A 19,233-nucleotide genomic window follows, 5' to 3' on the forward strand; every position below is an offset into this window, starting at 1 on the left:
TTCCTCATCTGTAAAAAAGGAAAGTATCTTCCTCTACAGATTACTGTTAAGGACTAAGATGAAATACAAATATGTACAGTGTCTGACAAATGAGCTGCCCACTAAATGTCAGTTTCACTCTCCCTCCCCTCATTCCACTGAGCAGGGGTCTTTCAGGCAGACAAATCTCACTCCTAAGCATCAATATCTTTTAATCTCTGCCTCTGCAAAGCAGAGAGTAGCTAAATTTAGGGGGGCGAAAAGGGTAAGAGATGAGTAAAAGCAGAAATCATAAAAATAATTTCTATCTCTATTCACATACAACCTCTTTCTATCTTAACAGATTCAGAAGAATTAGAGTTAAATCTCTTGAACACAAAACTTATCCTGGAAGAACTACAATATAATAGATGCTCTGTAAGCCCAAAAGTAAAAGCAATCCAAAAAGTCAGCTGTGCTTTATAAAAGTGTTTTGAAGCAATGAATTCCTGCTAATGTCAGTGTCTTAAAAAAAAAACAAAACACAACTCAAAATGCAAAAAGATCAGAAAAAGGCAAGCTTCCCAGCTACACAATAGTATGCTCCAGTCTGAAGTTAACACTTTTTCCTTGGCTGTTATAAACTGAAAATCTACAGTTATCCACATAGATTTGTTGATGCACTGGCATTTAAAGAATCAAATGTTGACTCAAGTATCTAGCAAGTGAAATGATGAATTTGGGATTTTCATTAAAATAATCTAGAAAACAAAGGGTGCATGTCGGCGGGAGTGAGGGGTGGGGTTTGGTGAGTGAGAAGTTAGATGAAGCACAACCGGCAAAGATATTTGTTGTGGAAGCTGAGTGACGGGTCCAAAAGGATTTATCACCTTTCCTCTCTACTTTTTTACATGTTTGAACATTACCAAAATAAAAAATTAAAGTGCTAAATATTAAGTATGACATTTTTAACAAAACAAAAAAGGAGGGTGGGAGAGTATAAAACCAACGTAACTTCATACTTCTCAATCTAATCTAATATTATCACACCAAAGTCTAACAAAAGCCCAAATCAGCTGATTTGCTATGATTAACAGGCAATGTATAAATAACATGCAGATTTAAGTCTAAAATCTCATTTTAGTTCATTTTCTCCTACATCATTCCTTCCCACCTGACTCAACCGACTTATTAGTTATTAAACAGTTTCATATTTCACTCTTTCTCTGTGTGGAAAAAAAACTATTTGTGAGATGAAAAAAGTAAAATTAAGCAAAACAAGCAAAGGACTCTTGATATGAAACCCCTGATTAAGAATTAGGTTATGCCACACCAAAGAAAATAAACCCTCAGTCTTTTGAGAATGAAACTGATATAACCTAGAAACAATGTGATAAGAAACAAGAACCAGGAAGACAAGGGTAAATTTGGCATTAACACCTGGAAAACAACTGAACAAATAAAGACAACAATTATAAAGCCTTGTTCACTTAACTCTAGGAGTTCTGGCCATAAAGAGGTTCATTCACCTAATGGAATTTACAGAGAGCCAACACATCAAATCATAAAACTAACTTGGAAAAATCTGAGTTGAGATCTGAGTTCTTAATTATTAACTCCACTGAACACAACTGCAATTAAATAATACTTACCCTTTAAAATAAATTTTTATTCCTGATGATGTAACAGATGTTTTTTAAAGAAAACAATAAAAAGTAGTAAATGAAAAGCTTACCAGTAAAGCCATTACCAACACTGAACTAATATTCTGATGTAATTTCTTCTAGTTTTGTGTATGTGCATACATACATGGATGGGAAGGGGAAGAGGGTACACCAAACTTTATCGTATGAACTACGCTATTTTCTATTTTCAATCAACATTTTATTTTCCTAAATTTAATGGTTTTCAAAAACAGGATATTTAATGGTCACAAAACATTCTCAACTCCTGAAGGATTATTATTTTGATAAGTAGCAGTTAAAAACTCTATGTCCTATCAAGAACTAAAATATGCCACTCTGAAAAGAAATGATATATTCAATAAAATGTCAACCATACAAATTCTTTTAGAAGCATCTAGTAGAAACTGAGTTCTTGAGGCAGACATGAAGAAATGGCTTAACAGATTTTTAAAAAATCGCCATGATATCCCATGAGATATTTCTGTGATGTCCACTACCTATTTTGATACAGTCTTTCAGATGGAAGGGAATCCTTAATTTTCTTTACAGATATTCATAAAGAAATCTGAAATCTAAACATATAAAAGCATCATCAAAAATTAGTCAGCCAGATCATAATGGCTCCATTAGATTCATAATGAAAAGACTTATCAAACCCCATACTTGAACTTTATTGCACTTCACTGTTTAAAAAGCAATTTGATATCCGTTATCTCATCTGAGCCTTGCAACAACCCAGTGAGCAAGTGAATCCAAGTTTACAGGTTAAGTAAAGCCTTAGAACTAAGTGGCAAGGTCACAAACAGAACCTGTGACTCCTCTCGGTGTTCTTTCCGTGCTGTATTCTAGATATATAAAATTTAAATTTTATAGCTTTGTTTTTTCTAATTATTAAAAAAGGCAATACATGTTCATTAACACCCTCCCCCAAAAGAAAGATCATCCTCTTGACAAGCAGAAAAGAATTAAAAGTCTTCTATAATCTTACCATGAAGGGAAAACTACAATTAACATTATTTTCTAGGTACATATCCACATACTTCAGTTGATACCCTGTGTTAGAGCAACTGTTTGTCTCAAAATATATAAAATTTACTTTCACACCTAAGAATGCAAGTATTACACTGGCCAGTTAATACAAGAGTACATGTCATTCCGTGCTTTTCTCAGTTTGACTGGTACTCAATCTTCTAATCTCCTCTAGTATATAGGTAGATCCACTCAGCCAACTCTTTTCTACCTTTAGTTTTGTCGCCTCATGTCTCACAAAAGGTACACAAGTCATAATTCTGAAGGTGCCACGAGTACCATGCTGGATGTTAAAAATGCCAAAACGTGGTACACCTCAATGAAACCGTCAAAGAAACAGAAAGAAAAAAATAAGCAGAAAACTAGCAACATTGTTTTTATCATGAAGGGCATCGTCAAACTTCACTGCTACCTGGAAGGATTGGTAACCATCATGATTTCAGATCTGAAAGAAAACGGAAGATCAACTTGCTAATAATGCACAATACCAGGAACAGATCACCATTAACAACCTTATACAGCAATGATTTAATAGTTATTATTTCCAGGAAGACAACTTTTTTGATAAACAGGATATGTGAGTATAATCAGATGCTTTTTTCTTTTTCAGGAATATGTATACTGCATACATAAATGGGTCTCTACAGACAACACTGTATTCCCACAGTAAATGATGCCCCCCTGAGATGTGAACACACTGGTGGTCCTGCTTATTACTTTGCCACCCTCAACAAACAGAACACATTAGTCCAAGAGAAACCACTAGATCCAACTTGGAATAAAGAAATCTTTTCTGAGATTTTTTTTTAAACTAGAAATGAGAAAAATGGTGAATACTGATAAAACTCTGTTGTCAAAATGCTGTTGACGGCATACTCACTGCCTTAGTGAGAAAGCACGAAAACTGAAAAAAGGAAAGCCAGTAAAATAGGTAAGCAGGACCAAGAGGTAAATATAGTACTGAAGACTACCAGTTCCCAACTGTTCTTGAAGTCAGACTGCATTCCTACCCTTCCTGCCATTTGGTTGTTCACTTCTTTCATGAAGTGCATGAGCCAGAAAATGTTCCCATCTGCCTAAAACGGGTTTCCAAAATCTTCAATTAAGTGTACCAAAATTATCTGGCCAAATGACTTAAAATGCCAAATGCCTTAAAGTCTTTACAAAGTACAAAAGAGCATATATGATGTTACTTTATATAAAAAATGGAAATGAGAAAACACATGTATCTGCTTATGGTTACAAAAAGAAATATAGGTAGGATAACACAGAAAACAGGACTGAAAAGAAATAAATGGGAACCATATTTCATGGAGTATGTCTTACTATATAATTTTGACTTTCAGAAGCATGTCAACAAACTAAAGTTTTAAAAAAATTAAATCAAGGATGGGAAGAAGGAAAAAAGCTAAAACTGAAAGCAAACTAATTCATTTTTCAAATGAATACCGTAACTCACTGAAGGGGAAAAAGAAAACTAAACTAAACTAAAAACAAGTAATTTATGAACCCACTATTTGATTTATACGCTCTCAGTTTTGGTGGAGCTAGGAGAAAACTGAGAACTACAAACAAATTCTTACTCTTTTTAGTAGTTTGTTTTGTCTTTTGTTTTTTTTTTTGCAGTGGTATGGATGAAACAATTCTTAAATTACTTTAGCTATATATCATGGGACTGAGCATATAAGTAAATGTTTTGATAGTGCTGGGGACCAGGGTTCTCACTGTGGAAAACAAGATATATACATGGAATAAGATAAAGCAAGAAAGGACTGGGCAGTAACCACTGAGAAAGCCAGGAGTCCATAACACCATACCAATCAATCACTGTAAATGTGGAGAAAATGCTAAGTTGGAAAATCATTTTATAACCATCACAGTAATGTAAAGATTGGTTCAGGCAAGAATCATCCATGCATGTTAAATCCTGAGTGAAATTCTGATGAGGAACAGGACATTTCCATGGTCTTAAAATATCTCTCCACAGATCAATTAATTCAAGGGAGAAAAAACCTCAAACGTTTTGACCAAACATGTGATCAAAGATCATATTATCCATGAGGGGCAGATGGACTTCCTGCACCTCCAGATCTGATACCATGGGGGAACAAAGCAATTTGATTTTTCTCTCCAGGGATGCATAATCTGAGTCTATTCAAGAGGAAACATCAAAAAAATCCAAAATGAAAAATGTTCTATTCAAAAAAAAAAAGAAAGCAAATAGTATTCTTCGAAAATGGCAATTTCACAAAAAGATTAAAAGACTATAGAAATATTCCAAAGCAAGGAAGACTGAAGGAACACGACAACTAAATGCAATTACCTAATCCTAGACTGATCCTGTACTGGAGGGGAGAAAAAACTGCTATAAGAAACATTATTGGGCCAACTGACAAAATCAGAATATGGTAAAAAATATTATCAATATTAAATTTACTGAGATCGATAACGGCACTATGACTACAAAAGAAAACATCCTGTTCTTAGGAAACAAACTATTACGCTAATTAATAAACTAATAAAGGGTAAAGGAACATAATATATGAAACTTACTCTCAAGATAGTTCAGGAAAAAAATAAGGGTGCATGCAAGCACGCAAAACGATAGATAAAGGGAAGGGAAATACGGAATTCCCCTGTAAGCCAGCAGTTTAATTCATTCAAATAGTAAATGACCCAATACCCGGCTATCTAACACCTTAGTACTAGGTCTAACACCTTAGTACTAGGTCAAAAAGGGACTATAAGCAAGTATGGCAACAGGCAGAAAGCTGGCAATGATAAAGAGCATCAGTCCTAAGCACATTTTTGGATTTGGCTATTCTTCTGCAACATGTTCACTCCCTAACTATTGACTGTTAGCCCATTATGCAATCCATAATTATCTCATTTTTGGGGAAATTTCCACTTATCTGAAGATATCCACCCTGCTACAAGGGGTGCCAGCAAGTGACTTCATGCAAAATTGGGTAACTCCCATAAGTAAAATTTAACACTAACATAGCATAGCATTTTTTAAGAACTTAGACCCTGGACTCAGTGCTTTAATTCTGATCCTGTTGCTTGCTAAAAATGTGAGCCTCAGCAAGCTGATTAACCCAAGACTCAGTATAACAGCACAGAACGTTGATGTGAAGAATGATTAAAATTATACCCCATGACATGCAACAGATGCTCAAAAAATGTTAAGACAGTAAACAAAATGCTTTACCTAAGAAGCAGGTAGTTGTTTGTTCCTTTTATTAAGACATGGGTAATTTCTGAAAATTTCAATATGGTAGTAGAAATAGAAATTAAATTAATACATGTATACACAGACACATGTGTGGTGTATAAGAAACAATTAGGGAGATTTGAATACTGACTGAATCTCTGATATTAAGGAACTATTATTACTTTAGGTGTGATATGCATGTTTTTTCCTAAATATTTTGGAGAAAAATTCTAAACTATAAATTGATGAATGATATGTTATGGGATTTGCTTAAAAATAACAGGATGGAGGGCAGAGACAAGACTGACCATTAGCTTATAATTGTTGAAGCTGGGTGATAGGTGAATCATTATAAAATACTCTCTGCTTTTGTGTATCTTTAAAATTTTCCCTAATAAAAAAAAAATTTTTTTGAAAGAAGTGAAGAAATTCAAAAGAATAGAAAGTTGGCAACATTCACTCATTAGCAAGAACAACAGGGAAATCAGTTGCAAGATTAATAAAATGAAGACTGTGGAAGTAAGGCAAGAAAAAAGTATGAAAACTTAAGAATGACTGTAACAATAAATATACTTTGTTATTTAACGGGCTCAAAAGAGTAGAAAAATAATCCAAAATGTACGTACCCCAAGGTAAGCACTAAGAAAACATCAAAATATATGCACCTTAAAACCCCTTCTCCTATACTCCCTGAACATTTCTCTTTTCAATACAAAGCCCGTTACTCTTGATCCTCACTGATCATAAGAGCTGTGTTTTATTTCTGTACCTCACCTTTTCCCTACCATTGTTTCTTCCATTCCATTATTCTCTTATTTTCCATATACCTATCTTCCTTCCATTTTCATTTCAATCACAAATTTCAGACTACAGTAAATAAAGTTGAAGCAATGAAAGAGTAAGTAAAGTTGGATACAAAGAAGGCTTATTGGCTTTAGCCACAAGTATGATTACTTTCAGTTTGGAGGATCTCTAAAACCACATTTCAACATTCAGTAGCTTGTTTCCTTGCACAACAGCCCAAAATATATTACTGGGTACCCATACTGGAAGCACTGTTTCTCAGTATATAAAGCATTTTATTAATTATTTGGACAGATATTTTCCAAACCTTGACCAGTATACATTAAGTCACAGTAGAAAGAGCACGATTTGCACTCCCAAGGGCCTGTGTTCTTATCCAGACTCTGGCAACCACCACCTGAGTTCATTCACTCAACGTGGGAGCATCTAATACGTACCAGGCACTGGGACAGATACAAAGATGAACATAATAATCATATAAATAAATGGATACAATATTATTTTGATAAGTTTATATCAATAGATGAACCAAATATTTTAAGGAAAGATTATATGATCTTTCAGCTCCAAAATTCTATCAATTTAACCTAAATTCCTTTAAGCCTCTTCTTTTTAATTAAGAGGTAGTATCCACAGGTTGCAATTTTCTATTAAAAGATGCTGCCTAGCCGCAAGGCACAGGGATATTAGCTCGGGGCTTTGGGACAGCCTGGAGGGGTGGGATGGGGAGAGTGGGAGGGAGGGAGACGCAAGAGGGAAGACATATGGGAACATATGTATATGTATAGCTGATTCACTTTGTTATAAAGCAGAAACTAACACACCATTGTAAAGCAATTATACCCCAATAAAGATGTTTAAAAAAAAAAAAAAGATGCTGCCTAAGCACTTAAAAATTTGCAACAATAGTAACAGCTAACATTTATTAAGTACCTACTATGTGCCAAAGGATAGGGGCTTTTTATACCTTTTCTAACTTAATCCTCACAATAATCCCAAGCAGGAAGTAGTGGTATCACCATTTTATAGATACGGAAACAAAAGTTCAGAAAGACTAAAATAACTTACCCCAAATCTCACTCATACAGTTAAGAAGAAAACAGGGATTCGAAGCCAGATCTTCTGATTCCAAAGCCTATATTCTCTTTCCACTAAACTATTTGTCTCTCATTTTCTTGCACTACACAAAAAAAATCTCCAGAGATCACCTTCCTAAGAGCACCCAAGAGAAAAATTTTAAGACAGCCATGAAGTACAAAGTGATCACTGATTGTAAGAAGTATTTTTTTAAACCTGAGTATATGCTGTATACGCCCTCCATAACAAAATACAAGAGATTACAAAACTAAAATACAACCACTACTCAAGGTAATAAATATGTGTGACATGAAAACTAGTTAATAAAAACGAACGAGATTCTGTGGTTTCTTCCAACTGTTTTATCTTTACCCTCACTTGGTTCCAACACAATCAAGAAGGCCCAGCATTATTTCTGTGTATTAACATGTTAATTTCACATGATTATTTAAGTGTATATTACCGAGTATGAGAATATAGTGTACATGAAATGCTGTCAAATGGAAAAAGAATGCAACATAAGCCCACTAAGCCTAGAATACCTAATCATCAACAATATTTAAGCTATGTTGAAATAATGTCAATTATGTGTTCATTATTCTGTATAAACTTCATTAAACTCATTTTTTAAAATTGTTTTTCAGATTATCAATTTTAGTTGCAAATCTGAGCCAGCAAACATCCTTGAAAAATGAGTTAACCCTTTATAACAAATAAAGAAAAAAAAAATTTTGTGCACAATTCCAAAGCTGGTTAGAAAAAGAATCTGAATCAACAGAAGTCGCCGGATCCTGCTAACAAATTTTTCTTCAGAACTCCTCCAGATTAAAATATTATTTTCCCCCCAAATTTTGCCTCAGAGCAAATTTTAAAATTAAGAGAAAATAGCTTGAGGAAGCCTTCGTTGTCTACTTCAACTAAAGATCTTGTAATAATATGTCTCCCTTATTCAGTTATCCCAAACAACAAAAGATCTGTTTCAGATGTCCTCCAGGATTCTTGTGTGTGGTACACATTCTCCCCCCACCTTGAACAGAACGGGGCCCAAGCTAGGAACCACGCAAAACTAAATCAGTAACGATCCGCATTCTGGATTCCTCTGAGTAATATGGAATTAAGTATCAGAGCAGCTCACGAGCCCTCGGTATCCCGCACAGAGGTGACACTCTCTTTGCTTTCAGGCCCGCACAAGGCAGGGAGAGAAAACCCCGACCAGCAAAAGCCGCTGGATCGTAGGTTCCCTCTTCACCCCAACTCCCCCTTCCCCAGCCCCAAACACAAACACGCTCTTCTCTCCACGCTTCTTGCACAATATTGCTCGCCAAAGGGCTCAGCTCGAGCTCCACCGCCTCTCTTCCAGGCCCGACGGGAATGGTTACTCCCTCCGCGATGCTCCCTCACCACCGCTTCCTCCGGCTGTCAGGCCTGGTGCGCTCTCGGCAGGCCCTTCGCGGATGGGGAAGGGGCCGCCACGGCCTTGCCAAAGGGCTGTTTTCGTTCCTCCGCCCAGTGCAAACGGCGTCAGGCGGCTCTTCCTGAAGTAGGGTCCTAGCACGGGCCCCGACCCGGCCCTCCGGGGGCAGTGCGGTGAAACGACGCGGTGGCGAGGCAGCCGAGCTCCCTTCCCATCCCGGGGGTCCCCCAACCTCCTCCCGCCCCCGCCGTCAGCCCGCCGCCATTTTGTGCGCAGCCGCTGCGACACAGATACAATAGTCGGCCCGGATTGCAAAGGAAAGGCTCAGGACCCCCACGCTACGGACTCCCGCCTTCCAGCCCCCTGCTCCCCACAAGGCAGCCGTCCTACCTATGCCTACCCGACTAACAGCCGGATCCCATTTGCGCCCCACACAGTTTAGACTCAGCCTCCAGTCTCGACGCCGAAGAAGCTACCGCCTCCAAAGAGCCGCACGCATGCGCGCCGGTCGAGCCTTTGCGAGCCCTCAGCTGCTCGCGGCGCCTGCGTACCGCCGGCACCGCGCTCGCCCGGAGGCACGAGAAAGGGGCAGGAGGAACTCGGTTCCGGGAGGGGGCGCTCTCTCGTGCGGCGTTCCAGGCCTCCCCGGCAAAACTCGGGCACCGGTATCGGTGCCTCTGCCTTTTATGTGCCTGTCCTCTATTGTCCTGTTCAAATCATGCGCATGTGTGAGACCTGCATTGTCTCACCTCCATGAAGTCTTCCCTGATCATTTTTACCTTCAATAACACATTAAAATACATGGTATTCATCTGGCATTGGATATCGTAAGGCTTTGTATGATTAAGATTTCACCTGTCTTTATCCTTTAAACATAGATATAGAAATACTTAATATTTCAATATCAAATCAATAGATATAAATTTGCAATGATGCGAGGTATATCATAGCCACTGAAAACGTCAAGAAATTTGAATTCAATTAAAGCTAATTGAGCTAAAAGCTTAACACCTGGAAAATCCTTTGAGTCGTTTCATAATAAAAATACCTACCTAATGTGGTAGATATTTTGTACCTTTATTTTACCGATTAAAAACCTTGAGTTGAGAGACTTTGAGTAACTTCTCAAAGTACCTCTACTACACCAACAAAAAAATTCAATCATTGGACAAAATCTGGTAGAATTCACAAGTCCTGCCCCTTGGATACCATGCAATTCACATCACCTACGAGCGACTGCTAGTTGTGATGCAACACAAGTAGATGCATTTCTTTTATTCACATTAAGCATAGAAAAGGCTGAAAGAAAAGTCTTTTATAAAATAATCTTACCGGATTTTCTTTTCAAACTTAAAGTCCTGATAGAGGCAACAAGCCAAAAACAAGGAAAAAGCCAAGAAGCTCTCCCCAAACTCCAAATAACCAATGTTAAAGTGTGATTATTTCCTTCCATATATTTCTTTATATTCATACAAACATACCCAAACGTGTTAATTGCATGTAATGGGAAATGTTCTTCATTCTTTTTTTCCCAAAGATTTACACATTGGCCTGCTATTTACTTTCCTGATTACTGACATCTCTCCAAGTAAATCATATAAATCCTCTTTTTTTAATAGTTGCATAAGACTCACAGTATGGCTCTATCATCAATTATTCAACCTGCTGAACACTAAAGTTGTTTTCAGTCTTTTTGATACTTACAAACATTGTTTTATACAAACAGCCTTACCAACTAATATTTTTATTTCCAAAGGCAAGTGAGACAGCTAGATTAAAGGACATGGATAGATAGTTATTTAATTTTACTAGATATTGACAGAATACTTTCCAAAAAGCTTATACAAATTCCCACTGTCACTAAATATGTAAAAGAATGACCATTTCTCCACAACCTTACTTCTTTTTCTAAACTGACGTAGTTTAAAAATCAATGGACCTGTCTGCTTTCTAAGTTTGGTAGAATTCATCTTTGAAATATCTCTTCTGGTGCTTTCTCTAGGAGCTGTTCTTGAACAACTTTCTCTAGATTTTTTTTTTTTTTTTTTTTTTTTTGTGGTACGTGGGCCTCTCACTGTTGTGGCCTCTCCCTTTGCGGAGCACAGGCTCCGGACGCGCAGGCTCAGCGGCCATGGCTCACGGGCCCAGCCGCTCCGCCGCATGTTGGATCTTCCCGGACCGGGGCACGAACCCGTGTCCCCTGCATCGGCAGGAGGACTCTCAACCACTGCGCCACCAGGGAAGCTCTCTAGATATTTTATGATATATAATTTGATTACAATTTTTCTCTCTCCTCCACAATCATTCCTATAATTTACATTCTCCCAGAAAAGCATCCATTTCACCTAGGTTTTCTAATTCATTTCCCTAGAGTTGCACAAACTGATTCATTTCCTTTATGCTGCCCCCTTACATGGCTTTATTTCTATAGCACATATCACCTTCTAACATACCATATAGTTTATCTCTTATTATTTCTTATCTAGCTTCCTCCACTAGAACATGAGCTCTATGTTAGGGATATTTGTCTGTTTTCTTCACTGCTTTATCTCTAATACCTAGAACGATACCTGGCACACAGTAGAAAATCAGTGTATATTTGATGAAAGGGTGAATGACCCTGATGGGTAAAAAAAAAACCTTTAATATTCTTTGCTGGTATTTCTAATGAGCTGATTGTCTCTTTTTTTATCAGGAGATGGTGCTTGTATATAAGGAATATAACCCTTTGTCAAATATGTTGCAATTGGTTTCTCCACATTGATATTTTGTTTCTGAGTGTCTTTTGCCATTATAAAATTTAAATGCAATCAAACTTGTCATCTATTCCTTTACGACTTCTAAATGGTGTGGGTTTTTGTTTTGTTTGTTTCTGGTCTAAGAAGGCTCATCTCACCCCCTCCAGAAGCATATACACCCGGAAATTATACAAAAATTCTTCTAAAATTTCTATATTTTTGCTTACAATTTTATAACTTTATTTTTTACAGTTAGATATTCAATTAATTTAAGATGTATTCTTTTTGTGACATGAAGTAGCAACCTAACTTTGTTTTCTTCCAAATGTATTAGATCCATCATGAAGCTTCCAGATATTAAGTAAACAAACCACCATTTTCCCCCTTCACTGAAATGCTCCTTCCCCTTAAAAAACAACCACAAATTATTAAATTCCTGTATACAAAAATGGATTTATGGACTCTCTAGTCTATCCTACCAATATACTTGTCTACCTATGGGCCAGTACCATTTGTTCATTCATTAACTGATCCAACAAATACTACTCGAGGGCCTACTCTATGCCAGAAACCCTTCTGGGTACCAAAGGGTCAGTGGCAAACCAGACAGCAACACTAACTCCTGCCCTCATGACACCTACAGCCTTGATTGGGGTGACAGACAATAAAAAAGTAAGTATGTAGTATGTCAGATGGTGTTAAGTGCTATGGATAAAAACAAGCATAGGGATCAGGACATAGGGAACCAGGAGGTGACAGAAGCTATAATTTAAATAGGATGTTCAAGGAGGACTTCCAGGAAGACGGCAGAAGAGTAAGACGCGGAGATCACCTTCCTCCCCACAGGTACACCAGAAATACACCTACACGTGGAACAACTCCTGCAGAACACCTACTGAACGCTGGCAGAAGACCTCAGACCTCCCAAAAGGCAAGAAACCCCCCATGTACCTGGGTAGGGGAAAAGAAAAAAGAATAAACAGAGACAAAAGGATAGGGATGGGACCTGCACCAGTGGGAGGGAGCTGTGAAGAAGGAAAGGTTTCCACACACTAGGAAGCCCCTTCGCAGGCGGAGACTGCGGGTGGCGGAGGGGGAAAGCTTCGGAGCCGCAGAGGACAGCACAGCAACAGGGGTGCAGAGGACAAAGTGGGGAGATGCCCGCACAGAGGACCGCTGCCAACCGGCACTCACCAGCCCGAGAGGCTTGTCTGCTCCCCCACCAGTGCGGGCGGGGCTGGGAGCTGAGGCTTGGGCTTCGGTCAGAGCGCAGGGAAAGGGCTGCGGTTGGCGGCGTGAACACAGCCTGCAGGCTAGCCGGGAGGGAGTCCGGAGAAAGGTCTGGACCTGCTGAAGAGGCAAGAGACTTTTTCTTCCCTCTTTGTTTCCTGGTGCGCGAGGAGAGGGGATTAAGAGCGCTGCTTAAAGGAGCTCCACAGACGGGCGCGAGCCGCGGCTAAAAGCGCGGACCCCAGAGACGGGTATGAGACGCTAAGGCTGCTGCTGCCGCCACCAAGAAGCCTGTGTGCGAGCACTGGTCACTACCCACACCCTGCTTCCGGGGAGCCTGTGCAGCCCGCCATTGCCAGGGTCCCGGGATCCAGGGACAACTTCCCCTGGAGAACGCACGGCGCGCCTCATGCTGGTGCGACGTCACACTGGCTTCTGCCGCCGCAGGCCCGCCCTGCACTCCGTGCCCCTCCTTCCCCCCCCCCAACCCCTGGCCTGAGTGAGCCAGAGCCCCCGAATCAGCAGCTCCTTTAACCCTGTCCTGTCTGAGCGAAGAACAGACGCCCTCCTGCGACCTACACGCAGAGGTGGGGCCAAATCCAAAGCTGAGGCCCCGGGAGCTGTGAGAACAGAGAAGAGAAAGGGAAATCTCTCCCAGCAGCCTCAAGAGCAGCGGATTAAAGCTCCACAATCAACTTGATGTACCCTGCATCTGTGGAATACATGAATAGACAACCAATCATCCCAAATTAAGGAGGTGGACTTTGAGAGCAAGATTTATGATTTTTTCCCCTTTTCCTCTTTTTGTGTGTATGTGTATGCTTCTGTGTCAGATTTTGTCTGTATAGCTTTGCTTCCACCATTTGTCCGAGGGTTCTATCCGTCCGTTTTTTTTCTCTTAATAATTATTTTTTTATTTTAATAACTTTATTATATTTTATCTTACTTTATTTTATTTTACTTTACAACCTAACCTTGCACCTAAAGCAATTAGAGAAAGAAGAACAAAAAACCCCCAAAGTTAGCAGAAGGAAAGAAATCATAAAAATCAGATCAGAAATAAATGAAAAAGAAATGAAGGAAACGATAGCAAAGGTCAATAAAACTAAAAGCTGGTTCTTTGAGAAGATAAACAAAATTGATAAACCATTAGCCAGACGCATCAAGAAAAAAAGGGAGAAGACTCAAATCAATAGAATTAGAAATGAAAAAGGAGCAGTAACAACTAACACTGCAGAAATACAAAAGATCATGAGAGATTACTATAAGCAACTTTATGCCAATAAAGTTATCCAATAAATGGACAACCTGGAAGAAATGGACAAATTCTTAGAAAGGCACAACCTGCCAAGACTGAATCAGGAAGAAATAGAAAATATGAACAGGGCTTCCCTGGTGGCACAGTGGTTGAGAGTCTGCCTGCTGATGCAGGGGACACGGGTTCGTGCCCCGGTCCGGGAAGATCCCACATGCTGCGGAGCGGCTGGGCCCGTGAACCATGGCCGCTGAGCCTGTGCATCCGGAGCCTGTGCTCCTCAACGGGAGAGCACAAAAGTGAGAGGCCCACGTACTGCAAAAAAAAAAAAAAAAGAAAGAAAGAAAATATGAACACACCAATCACAAGAACTGAAATTGAAACTGTGATTAAAAATCTTCCAACAAACAAAAGCCCAGGACCAGATGGCTTCACAGGCGAATTCTATCAAACATTTAGAGAAGAGCTAACACCTATCCTTCTCAAACTCTTCCAAAATATAGCAGAGGGAGGAACACTCCCAAACTCATTCTACGAGGCCACCAGTACCCTGATACCAAAACCAGACAAGGATGTCACAAAGAAAGAAAACTACAGGCCAATACCACTGACGAACATAGATGCAAAAATCCTCAACAAAATACTAGCAAACAGAATCCAACAGCACATTAAACGGATCATACGCCATGATCAAGTAGGGTTTATTCCAAGAATGCAAGGATTCTTCAATATACGCAAATCAATCAACGTGATACACCATATTAACAAATTGAAGGAGAAAAACCATATGATCATCTCAATAGATGCAGAGAAAGCTTTCGACAAATTTCAACACCCATTTATGATAAAAACCCTGCCGAAAGTAGGCATAGAGGGAACTTTCCTCAACATAATAAAGGCCATATATGACAAACCCACAGCCAACATCGTCCTCAATGGTGAAAAACTGAAAGCATTTCCACTAAGATCAGGAACAAGACAAGGTTGCCCACTCTCACCACTCTTATTCAACATAGTTTTGGAAGTTTTAGCCACAGCAATCAGAGAAGAAAAGGAAATAAAAGGAATCCAAGTCGGAAAAGAAGAAGTAAAGCTGTCACTGTTTGCAGATGACATGATACTATACATAGAGAATACTAAAGATGCTACCAGAAAACTACTAGAGCTAATCAATGAATTTGGTAAAGTAGCAGGATACAAAATTAATGCACAGAAATCTCTGGCATTCCTATACACTAATGATGAAAAATCTGAAAGTGAAATCAAGAAAACACTCCCATTTACCACTGCAACAAAAAGAATAAAATATCTAGGAATAAACCTACCTAGGGAGACAAAAGACCTGTATGCAGAAAATTATAAGACACTGATGAAAGAAATTAAAGATGATACAAATAGATGGGGAGATATACCATGTCCTTGGATTGGAAGAATCAACATTGTGAAAAATGACTCTACTACCCAAAGCAATCTACAGATTCAATGCAATCCCTATCAAACTACCACTGGCAGTTTTCACAGAACTAGAACAAAAAATTTCACCATTTGTATGGAAACACAAAAGACCCCGAATAGCCAAAGCAATCTTGAGAACGAAAAATGGAGCCAGAGGAATCAGGCTCCCTGACTTCAGACTATACTACAAAGCTACAGTAATCAAGACAGTATGGTACTGGCACAAAAACAGAAAGATAGATCAATGGAACAGGATAGAAAGCCCAGAGATAAACCCACGCACATATGGTCAACTTATCTTTGATAAAGGAGGCAGGAATGTACCGTGGAGAAAAGACAGCCTCTTCAATAAGTGGTGCTGGGAAAACTGGACAGGTACACGTAAAAGTATGAGATTAGATCACTCCCTAACACCATACACAAAAATAAGCTCAAAATGGATTAAAGACCTAAATGTAAGGCCAGAAACTATCAAACTCTTAGAGGAAAACATAGGCAGGACACTCTATGACATAAATCACAGCAAGATCCTTTTTGACCCACCTCCTAGAGAAATGGAAATAAAAACAAAAATAAACAAATGGGACCTAATGAAACTTCAAAGCTTTTGCACAGCAAAGAAAACCATAAACAAGACCAAAAGACAACCCTCAGAATGGGAGAAAGTATTTGCAAATGAAGCAACTGACAAAGGATTAATCTCCAAAATTTCTAAGCAGCTCATGCATCTTAATAACAAAAACACAAACAACCCAATCCAAAAATGGGCAGAAGACCTAAATAGACATTTCTCCAAAGAAGATATACAGACTGCCAACAAACACATGAAAGAATGCTCAACATCACTAATCATTAGAGAAATACAAGTCAAAACTACAATGAGATATCATCTCACACCAGTCAGAATGGCCATCATCAAAAAATTCAGAAACAATAAATGCTGGAGAGGGTGTGGAGAAAAGGGAACCCTCTTGCACTGTTGGTGGGAATGTAAATTGATACAGCCACTGTGGAGAACAGTATGGAGGTTCCTTAAAAAACTACAAATAGAACTACCATATAACCCAGCAATCCCACTACTGGGCATATACCCTGAGAAAACCATAATTCAAAAAGAGTCACGTACCAAAATGTTCATTGCAGCTCTATTTACAATAGCCCGGAGATGGAAACAACATAAGTGTCCATCATTGGATGAATGGATAAAGAAGATGTGGCACATATATACAATGGAATATTACTCAGCCATAAAAAGAAACGAAACTGAGCTATTTGTAATGAGGTGGATAGACCTAGAGTCTGTCAGAGTGAAGTAAGTCAGAAAGAGAGAGACAAATACTGTATGCTAACACATATATACGGAATTTAAGAAAAAAAATGTCATGAAGAACCTAGGGGTAAAACAGGAATAAAGACACAGACCTACTAGAGCATGGACTTGAGGATATGGGGAGGGGGAAGGGTAAGCTGTGACAAAGCGCGAGAGAGGAATGGACATATATACACTACCAAACGTAAGGTAGATAGCTAGTGGGAAGCAGCCGCATAGAACAGGGAGATCAGCTCGGTGTTTTGTGACCGCCTGGAGGGGTGGGATAGGGAGGGTGGGAGGGAGGGAGACGCAAGAGGGAAAAGATATGGGAACATATATATATATATATATATATATATATATATATATATATATATATAACTGATTCATTTTGTTGTAAAGCAGAAACTAACACACCATTGTAAAGCAATTATACTCCAATAAAGATGTTAAAAAATAAATAAAAACCAATAAATAAATAAATAGGATGGTCAAGAAAGGTATCACTAAGAAGGCAGCATGTGAGCAGAAATCTGAATGAAGTGTGGGAATAAGCAGTAGAGATATCCAGGAGGAAGGGTATTACAGGCAGAGTAAATGTAAAACACAAAAGCACTGAGGTGAACGCCAGCTTGGCATATTTGAGAAACAGCAAGAAAGCCAATAAGGCTGCAACAGCATGAGTAAGAGGAGACAGAGGAGGTAAGTGGAGGGGAACAGGGAATACTTACAGGTTGTATTAGTCAGCTTGAGCTGCCATAACAAAATACCACTGGCTGGGTGGCTTAAACCACAGGAACTTATTTTCTTACAGTTTTGGGGGCTGAAAGTCCAAATCAAGGTGTGGACAGGTTTGGTTTCTCCTCAGCCTTCTCTCCTTGGCAGCTGGCCACCTTCTTGCCACAACCTCATGTGGGCTTTTCTGTATGCCTACACATCCCAGGTGTCTCTCCCTCTTCTTATAAGGACACCAGTCATATTGGATTAGGGCCCACCCATATGATCTCATTTAACTGTAATCACTTCTTTAAAGGAAAATAAAGGAAGTAAGGGAAAATGATGAAGCAGGGGCTAGGTAATGCTTTCAATAAGGTAATCAGAGAAGTCCTCCCTGGTGAGGTGACAGCTAAGCAGAGATATAAAGGAAGGGAGGAGGAAAGTCACACAGAGATCTGGAAGAAGAGCTTTCCAATAGAGGACACATCAAGTGCAAAGCCCTGGGACCAGAGCATGTTGGGTGTGTTTGAGGAATAACATGAATGCCAGCTCAGCTGAGGTGAAGTGGTGTAAAGAAAGGACAAGTTGAGGTAGCAAGGAACCTGATAATGCAAAGGCTTATAAACCCCTTACGGCAATATAGAACACTGAATAAAACCCTAGATTAGGAATCAAAAGAGTTACCTTTCTAGTCCCTGCTCTGATACTAATCTCACTGGATTTCAACTTCTTATAAGGGAGGGGACTAGATTAGCTTGCTTATAAGATGTGAGCCTGGAAATCTGTAAACTGAAAGATGCTCACCAGTATTCATGGCATTCCAAAGCAAAATATATTTTTACCCTTAGAGTCTACTGTATTCATGCTTTTATGCCAAGCTTTTATGTCATCTAGTCTCTTTGGACCACTTACAGAAATTCTCATTCCCATCTAAAAATGTCAATTTTCTTAACAGAAAAAAATGTATCCTACTCCACATCTTCTTCTCACCATTACTCTATTTTACAATTCCCCATCCTCTACTTTTACCCACTCTGTTTTCTGATTGGCCAGACAAGTCCTGAGCAGCTCTATCCAAAGCTCAGCTTCTGCCTGTTCAGCATAGCCACAGCTCAATGCCCGAACGTATTAGAAAAAGAATAGTCATCACAAACTGTTTCCTGTGATTTGTTAACATAAATGGGGCTTTGTTTCAATGACATAAAGAATCTCATCACCATTTCATCTCTATTGCAACTGTCCTAATAAACAGGATTTGGGGGCAACCATTGCCTTCCTTCTGTCTTTAGAATCCAAATCTAATGACTGGATAGACACAGGGCCATGATGAAAGTTTGAGAAATCC

The 19,233-nt window shown here is 39.0% G+C and overlaps 1 protein-coding gene across 1 annotated transcript in view; it reads right to left on the minus strand.

Annotated features, from left to right (window-relative positions):
- The window catches only part of ZNF638 (zinc finger protein 638), an 84,211-nt gene extending 74,556 nt beyond the window's left edge, over window positions 1–9,655 (minus strand). Inside the window, exon 1 of the mRNA XM_065890938.1 lies at window positions 9,572–9,655. The gene's annotated coding sequence lies outside the window, so the exon portion shown is untranslated. The remainder of the gene's footprint in view (window positions 1–9,571) is intronic.
- Between the last annotated feature and the right edge of the window lie 9,578 nt (window positions 9,656–19,233).

Source organism: Phocoena phocoena, chromosome 14, assembly GCF_963924675.1.
Source record: "Phocoena phocoena chromosome 14, mPhoPho1.1, whole genome shotgun sequence".
In the NCBI taxonomy this organism is placed as follows: domain Eukaryota; kingdom Metazoa; phylum Chordata; class Mammalia; order Artiodactyla; family Phocoenidae; genus Phocoena; species Phocoena phocoena.